This window comes from Herpailurus yagouaroundi, unplaced genomic scaffold (genome assembly GCF_014898765.1).
Source record: "Herpailurus yagouaroundi ecotype Mexico unplaced genomic scaffold, PumYag 216, whole genome shotgun sequence".
Lineage (NCBI taxonomy): Eukaryota > Metazoa > Chordata > Mammalia > Carnivora > Felidae > Herpailurus > Herpailurus yagouaroundi.
In genome coordinates, this window is record NW_024412447.1 from 1,725,662 (window position 1) to 1,734,134 (window position 8,473).

Here is an 8,473-nt window from a genome sequence, read left to right on the forward strand (position 1 = left end):
CCTGCTCGCACGCTCTCTGTCTCTCAAAAAATAACCTTACAACAAAAAATGAATTTACATTTTAAAATCAGGTTTTGAGCTGTTAGCTTTCCGGGCCCAGGATGGATGGTGCCGCCTCTGCCCGTGTGCCATCACTGCTGATCCCTGCAAGTGCTCCAAGGGACCAGAAACTGTCCCCCAGTCCCCACACGCTGCCCACCCGGGCTCCGTCCTTATTTCCCTGTTCCTTCTCGCCCCAAACGAGGGTGACTACGCGGCCCCAGCCGATCTGATGTGTCCTTTTTTTCTCTTCCTTGTTCTTCTTTGTCCCCATCTCGCGGTTCTCCAAACGGAGGCCTTCTGCTTCAGGAAGTGTTACGTTGGGTTTGCCTCGCCTACGTCGTCCTCTTTAATCATCCAACGGCTAACGGATGGAAATGAAAACACTACCTCTGGCAGCACAGCAACTGGCCACACTGCCTGGCAGCAGAGGAGCCGAGTGGCCCGGGGTCCTGAGTCTGGGCCCCAGGAGTGGGGGGCGGGGTGCTTCCCGATGGATGGACCGCAGCGCAGCCAGCTGCCGACCTGAGGAGCTGGGTGTAATTAAAGGCCCTAGCAGCAACTCTGCCCACGCGTCAAGTGTATTTCTGACCCCCCGGGAGGGCGGGAGGTGTGGAGGCAGCCCACCACCACGGGGGACGGCAGGCTGGAGGCTCCGCCTCTTCCCGGGCAGGCAGCCTCCCCCGGATGTTGGTGGCGCCACGCCTCCGTGACGTGGCTGTAGCACACGTGACTCGGTGGGCTCTACTGGGCGACTCCGAATGGAGGCAAACCCCAAATGAAGAGCATTCACACCGTGTGGACAGACATCTGCTGGAGCATGCTCATTTTGGTAAAGGACAGGCCATCATCCAGACGTCGGCAGTAGGACTGGGCCGCTGTGGTGCATCTGGAGACGTTCTGATGGAGAGAAAGGGCGCACGCCGGCCAGGCCAGCGGGACGTGCTGAAGGACAGCTACTGGCAGAGGAGGTCTTGGGCGTCCACAGCTCCACTTGCGAGGCTCCTGGGTGGCCCGCCACCAAGAGGGACAGTTTTCCCAGGTGTTCCTGGTCAGTCGCTCAAGGACAGACACCCAGGCAGCTAATCGGGTTATTCAAAGTACAGGCGTATCAGGGATGCTGCAAGTTTGCTTCCAGACCTCTGCAGTAAAGCTCAATCAGAATGAAGTCAGTCAAATGAATTTTTTGGTTTCCCGGGGCGTATAAAAATCTGTGTTTACACTACGATGTAGTCTAGTAAGTGTGCAATGGCATGATGTCTAAAAAAACAGGTACCTACTTTAATTTAAAAATACTCTATTGCTGGGCCACCTGGGGGGCTCAGTCGGTTGGGCATCCGATTTCGGTTCAGGTCATGATCTCACCACTCATGACTTGGAGCCCTGCGTCGGGCTCTGTGCTGACAGCTCAGAGCCTGGAGCCTGCTTTGGATTCTGTGTCTCCCTCTGTCTCTGCCCCTCCCACACTCGTGCTCTGTCTCTCTCTCTCTCAAAACTGAATAAATGTTAAAAAAATTTAAAAATTCTATGGAAGCCAATTTGACAATAAATTATATTAAGAAAATAACATCATTTACTCTTGTTAGAAAACACACATTTACTGTTGAAAACACAACAGAATAATAAAGACAATTAAAATCACCTACAATCCAGTAACCCCCCCAAAAAATTAAAAATTTAAAAATAAGGGGCGCCTGGGTGGCTCAGTCAGTTAAGTGTCTGACTTCGGCCCGGGTCATGATCTCACAGTTTGTGGGTTCATGCCCCACATAGGGCTCTGTGCTGACAGCTCAGAGACTGGAGCCTGCATCAGCTTCTGTGGCTCCCTCTCTCTCTGCCCCTCCCCTGCTCATGCTCTGTCTCTCAAAAATAAATAAATGTTGAAAAATTAAAAAAAAAATTAAAAATAAACATATCTTATTGCTAAAAATGCTAACCATCACCCAAGCCTGCAGCAGGCTGTAACCTTTCTGCCGGTGGAAGGTTTTCCTGGAGGCCGCCGGCTGCTGACCGTCAGGGTGGAGGTTGCCGGAGGCTGGGGTGGTTCTGGCAAGTTCTGAAATGTGACGATCAAGTCTGCTGTGCTGACTCTTTCCCGAAAGGCCCCTCCGTAGCGTGCGATGCTGTTCGACAGCATCGTACCCACAGGAGAACTTCCTTCACGCCTGGGGTCCAGCTGCTCACATGTGCTGCAGCTTTAGCGACTCCGTTTACGCGCTGTTCTCAACCCTTTGCGGTCATTTCGACCGACCGCGCGGCGCCTTCACCAGGAGTGGGTCCCAGCTCCAGAAACCTCCTCACTTGCTCACCCGGAAGGAGCGGGTCCTCGTCTGGTGAAGCGTGAGACGGAAGCCGTCCAGCCCCACCCGCAGGCTCCACCTCTGGTTCTGTTCTCTTCCTGTTCCCCCACATCGGCACGGACTTCCTCGCCCGTGTCCCGAACCCCTCGAGGTCGTCCCTGAGGGCTGGCATCGCCTTCTGCCAAACTCCTGTCACAACTGACATTTTGGCCTCTTCCTGCGAATCACGTACGTTCTTAGTGGCATCGAGAACGGTGACTCCTTTCTGGCAGGTTTTCGGCGGACTTTTCCCACCAGAGGAAGGAAGCACCATCCGTGGCAGCTACAGCCTTACGAAGTGCGCCTGTTAAAGAAGTCTTGAGGACCGAAACGACTCCTCCGTCCACGGGCGGCAGGACGGATGCCGAGTCAGGCATGAACACCACGCTCGTCTCACTGCCCGTCTCACTGCCCGTCTCACTGCCCGTGTCCGTCCGAGCTCTCGGGTGACCAGGGGCGTCGCACACAGACGCGCTGCCATGCGGGCGGCGGCGTCCCGTCGGCAGAGGACAGGCAGCGCCCACTCCGCGTGCTCGCTCGGGGCCCTGGGACTCGGGACGCGTCGCTGGGCACTGGCCCCGGCTTGCGGTCACCGGCTGCTGCGTCAGCCCCGGACGGGAGGGTCGGCCGGTCCCTTGAGGCTGGGAAGCCAGGTGCCGACGTCTCTCCAACGACGCACGTCCTGACGCACGTCCTCGACCCGTGTGGCGTGCGGGCCCCTCGGTTAACGGTCGCAGCTGGATCTTCCGGACCCCCTGCGGCCGCGTCTACACCGCCGTGCACTCTTCCGTCTTGGACGCGGCCTCTGCTGGCTTCAGACTCTCCTCCCGCAGCTTCCTCCCCGCCTCGGCCTTCCTTCGTGGAACTGAGGCAGTCAGCGCGTGGCTCTGGGTTAGGCTGTAGCTTACGGGGATGCCGTGGCTGGTTCGCTCTTCTGTCCGCACCGCTAAAACGGGGAGGCTGATTCTTTCCCATGCTAATTTCCTTCCGGAGCGTGTCCTTTGCGCCGACCTCCCGGCTAAGCCTCCGGGGCGAGGGGCCCGGTTTCCGCCTTCCTCACCGAGCTTGCTCCTCCGTAGCTCGTGATCTGACGTCAGAGATGCGAGACTCTTCCTTTCGCTGGGACCCCAGGGGCCTCTGTAGGGTCATTACGTGGCCCAGTTTCAGTGTTGCTGTGTCTCGGCAAACAGGGAGGCCCGAGGACGAGGAGGAGGAGCGGCCGGCCGGGAAAGCGGTCAGCACACACACGGTTATGGATTGTTTGCCCTTACGTGAACGCGGTTCCTGGTCCCCAAAACAATCACGATGGTAACGTGAAAGATCACGGTCACAGATCACCGTGACACATTATAACAAAAAAGCATTGGGAGAATTGTCAAAATGTGACACAGAGACACCAAACGAGCGAATGCGCCAACAAACTTGCTCAAGGCAGCCACAAACCTCCAATTTGTGGAAACCAAAATATCTGTGAAACACGGTAAAGCGGGGCACAACATCACGGAGCACGCCCGTGCAGGAACAAGGAAGGATTCCCTGCCCAGACCTCAGGTTTTCCTCTCTCTCAAGTAAATCTTATTTTTGCCTTGGTTTGTTGGCCACAAGGGTCTATTAACTCTGTCCCTCAAACCAGTACATGTGGTTTGCACGAGGGTAACACCCACACATCTGAGTTATTCTTTGATGATCCACACTGAGGTGAAAAAGGACACGAATCTATGTACCGACGCAGATAGATCTTCCGATAAATTAAGTGAAATAAAGTGTATTACGGTGCATGTAGCATGCTGCCACTTATACACGAACTGTCAATTAGGTTTTTTTTAAAGGCCAGGAGAAGAAGAACAAAAAACAAATAGAAAACGAATAGTAAAATGGTGGACTGGATCCCGACTGGAGCTATAATTACATCGGGTGGAAATGAGAAAAACACTTCCATTCAAAGCAAAGATGAACAGATTGGATTAAAAAAGTAAGGTCGCACTACACACTGTCTGTAAAACCCTCTTTAAATAACACGCTATATAGAGATTACAAGGAACACCAACTGGGTGGCTAAAAATAACAGAAATTTATTCTCTCAGTTCTGAAGGCCAGACATTGGAAATCAAGGCATCAGCAGGCTTGTTTCTTCTGGATGCTCCGAGGGAAAACCCCTGCCCGCGCCTCTCCTAGCTTCTGGTGGTTGCCCACAAGCCTTGATGTTTCTTTTCTTAGCCTCTGGACTCACCATTTCTTCGGTCTCCATCCTCACATGGCATTCTCTTCTGTTTCTTTCCAGATATCCTACTTCCCATAAGGACCCCAGACATTGCACTGGGGCCCTCTCTAATCCAGTGTGACCTCACTCAACTTGATGACGTCTGCAAAGACCCTTTTTCCAGTTAAGGTCACATTCACAGGTACCGGGGGCTGAGACTCGGACTTGACTTTTCAGGGGACACAATCGGATCCATGACGCTATGCAAACATTAATCAAAAGCAGGCTGGAAGTTACTATAATAGTATCAGACACAACAGACTCCAGACCAAGACCTATCACCAGGAATAAAAATGGTAGAGGGGGCCAACTCATCAACAAAGGCAAAGCAACCCTCATTGTGTCTGCACCTGCTCCAGAACTCGACATCCCATGAAGGAAGGGACAAGACAAATCCTTCAGTAGAATCAGAGGTTTCAACATCTCTCTGAGCAACGGTAGAGCCAGCACAGATCAAAAATCTTTTAGAAGAGTTGAACAACGCTAACCATCCGCCTGGCCTGCCGTATACGAAACACTCCACCTGTATGCTCCAAGCGCACGAGGAACATTCACCAAGGTGGACCGCACTATGGCCATAAAACAAAATCTCAAATTTTAAAAAGGATTGACACGATACAAAGTATGGTCTCTGGCCACCAGGTAAATACGCAAGAAACTAATTTTGGAAACGTGTCTGGAAAATCCTCAAGTATTTGGAAATTGACGACACGTTCCCAAATAAACCATGGGTCTGAGAAGAAATCATAATGGAAATTAGAGAACATTTTCAGGGGCGCCTGGGCAGCTCAGTTGTTTAAGCATCTGACTCTTGGTTTCGGCTCAGGTCATGATCTCAAGGTTCGTGCGTTCAAGCCCCGAGTGGGGCCCTGCGCTCACAGTGTGGAGCCTCCCTGGGGTTCTGTCTCTGCCCCTCCCATGTCATTCTCTCTCAAAATATATAAATAAACTTAAAAAAATTTTTTTTCGCAGAAAACACAACATAATCTTGCAGGATGTGACTAAAGTAGTGCCTAGAGGGAGAACTATGGCCTTCAAACCAGACGTTGAAATTCAGACCCTGGTTCCTCCCAGGACCCTCTCAGCGAACAGCACAGGTTATAAGAATGGATCATTGCTTACACTGTGATTTCGTACGGGCCACAAAAGGCCGCTTCTTTAAATTTTTTTTAAATGTTTATTTATTTTTGAGAGAGAGACACACACACAGACAGATCATGAGTGAGGGAAGGGAGACACAGAATCCGAAGCAGGCTCCAGGCTCTGAGCTGTCAGCAAAGAGCCTGTCGCAGGGCTCGAACTCACGAACCATGAATCATAACCTGAGCGGAAGTGGGGCGTTCAACCGACTGAGCCACCCAGGCACCCCTCAAAAGGTGGCTTCTTTACTTTTACTGACCCTTTTGCATTTATTAGCTAAAATTTTTGTCTATAGAATCAACCATTTACCTTGAAACATAAGGTAAAATAAAAGGCAAAAGTAATTATTTTTTGCTTGAGCCTTTGACTTATTTTCAGAGTAATGACACGATGCTCAACAGCATCCACCTGTGACTATACACAGTTTCTTTCTGCTTTTGAGACTCAAAAGTTCCACGGGGGGACCCTTGAAGCTGGCTCCTGAGTCCTCCCCATCCCCAATGATTTACAATTGTCAAACACATAGAAGTGTTGAAAGAACTTTGCAGGGAACAGTCACAAACCTACCACCGAATTCGACAGGGAACACTTTTCTCTGATCACCAGCACCAGCACTGCTTACCCTCCTCAGAACCTATTTTCATCGCACTTCATGTGTCTCCTTCTAGGCCTTTCTCTGTGTACTATACGTATTTCCCTATCGTGTTAGTCTGCTAAGGCTGTCATAAACAGAATACCACAGACCAGGGGGGCTTCGACAACAAAGTTCTGACAGTTCTGGAGCCTGGACATCCAGGGTCAAGGTGGGGGCATGTTTGCTTTCTCCGGAGGCCTCTTGGGACACGGGACGTGGACTGTGGTTCTATGTCCGTGTTGCAAGTCTGACAACCCGGTGCTGATGTTGGCCGGGGAGTTCAGTTCCTCCTGACCGGGACCCTGCCACAGATGGCTTGAGTGTCCCGAGGACACGGTGGCTAGCTTCTTTCAGAGCCGGTGATCCAAGAGAAGAGACAGCAGGCCAGGTGGAGGCTTCCCATTTTCAGGACCTAGGTTTGGAGGGGACATAGCATCACCTCTGCCACATCCTATTCCTTAGAGTGACTAAATGCACACACGCTGGAAGGGAGCAGGGTTTGGCTTGGAATTTATGAACCCATCATAAATGAACTTTTATGGCACACTTTGATTCCTGAAAGTCGTCTCCCTTACACTGTAATTCTAAGATGACAAGGATCATGCATTCTCGGGGCGCCTGGGCGGCTTAGTCAGTCAGTTAAGCCTCCAACTTGGGCTCAGGTCATGATCTCACGGTCTGTGAGTTCAAGCCCCACGTCGGGCTCTATGCTGACAGCTCAGAGCCTGGAGCCTGTTTCAGATTCTGTGTCTCCCTCTCTCTGACCCTCCCCGTTCATGCTCTGTCTCTCTCTGTCTCAAAAATAAAAAAACGTTAAAAAAATTAAAAAAAATATATATATATATATTAAGAAAAATGAAAAGAAAGAACGCAAAACATGACAAGGCTCTTCAAGAGGAAGAAGTGAGACTAGCCAGCCGCTCCAGGCCACACACCAATGCCCCAGAAACCTTCCCTAAGAAACGTGCAACTTCCACAGCGAGGCCAGCTGTTTTCAAGCTTTTCTGTGAATTTCTGCTTCCTTGTTCATGGATCTGGCACCTTCAGCACTTTCTACAGGAAAAGGGCTGGTAGAACCCAGTGACCGCTGAAAACCGCGGATGCAACTAGAAATTAGGCGAACTCTAACCTCCAGAGGAAACCTGTCGGCCGGTACATAAGGGGAAACTGAGGCAGAGAGGCCACTCAGCTGAAAATAGGACGGAGAAGATTCAAACCCGGTGTCAGGCAACCCAAGAACCTTCTGTAGCCCTGGTGTTCTTTCGACTGAGGGAAAAGACACCTGACTTTCAATAGAGCGCTATGACCGTTTTCCAGGGCGCTGCCGCGCGACCGTGCCCAGAGTCCGTGGGGACGTTCCGTGTCCCCACCCTGAGCCTCGGTCCCCAGCACACATTGACGCCCACCCGCCCCCGCCCCTCCACCACCGGATTCCTTCTAGCACCTCACAAAACACGAGGGCGGAGCACCCTCTCAGCTCACAGCGGACCCGCGGCACCAGCCACAGCCGGCCCCGCCCCGCCCCAACAGCGGCAGACCCCGCCCAGCGGCGGCAGACCCCGCCCATTCACTGCTGAGCCGCCCCCCCGCCCCCCCGGGTCGTCGCGCGTCTGAGGGCGGAGGCCTCCGCGGGCCGAACCACGGTGCCCCTCGGAATAGGGGGGAAGGCGGAATTACCGCCGCCGCCGCCATTGGCTTGGGCATAAGTAATTAAAGCAACTCGCCTTCATTTCGGTATCGTGCCAGACAGCCGTCTTTCCACGAGTACTGGCCACCTCTTGGTCGCCAGAAGTTCCTTTTACATTTTGGAAACGTCCATTCTTTTGCCCAGTCAGTGGACGACTCTAAGAGCCATCACGGAGAAAGGGAAACTTAACTCATGTAAGCGAAGCTTTGTCTGGTGGAAGGCTAAGATATCACAACCAAGATAGCTTGTTGAACTCAGAGTGTTTTCCAGTATATACTTCTGAGTTATATGTTCCGTTTCAGTGACTAAGCCGGTTCCTTGTGCCTCCCCGCGGCGTCACAGATAGTGTAGTCTTTCAGCGCAGAGCCCGACGG

The 8,473-nt window shown here is 52.2% G+C and overlaps 1 protein-coding gene across 1 annotated transcript in view; it reads right to left on the reverse strand.

Annotated features, from left to right (window-relative positions):
• SNX8 (sorting nexin 8) overlaps window positions 1-8,441 on the reverse strand; it is a 69,531-nt gene extending 61,090 nt beyond the window's left edge. The window contains exon 1 of the mRNA XM_040455725.1: window positions 8,137-8,441. The gene's annotated coding sequence lies outside the window, so the exon portion shown is untranslated. The remainder of the gene's footprint in view (window positions 1-8,136) is intronic.
• Between the last annotated feature and the right edge of the window lie 32 nt (window positions 8,442-8,473).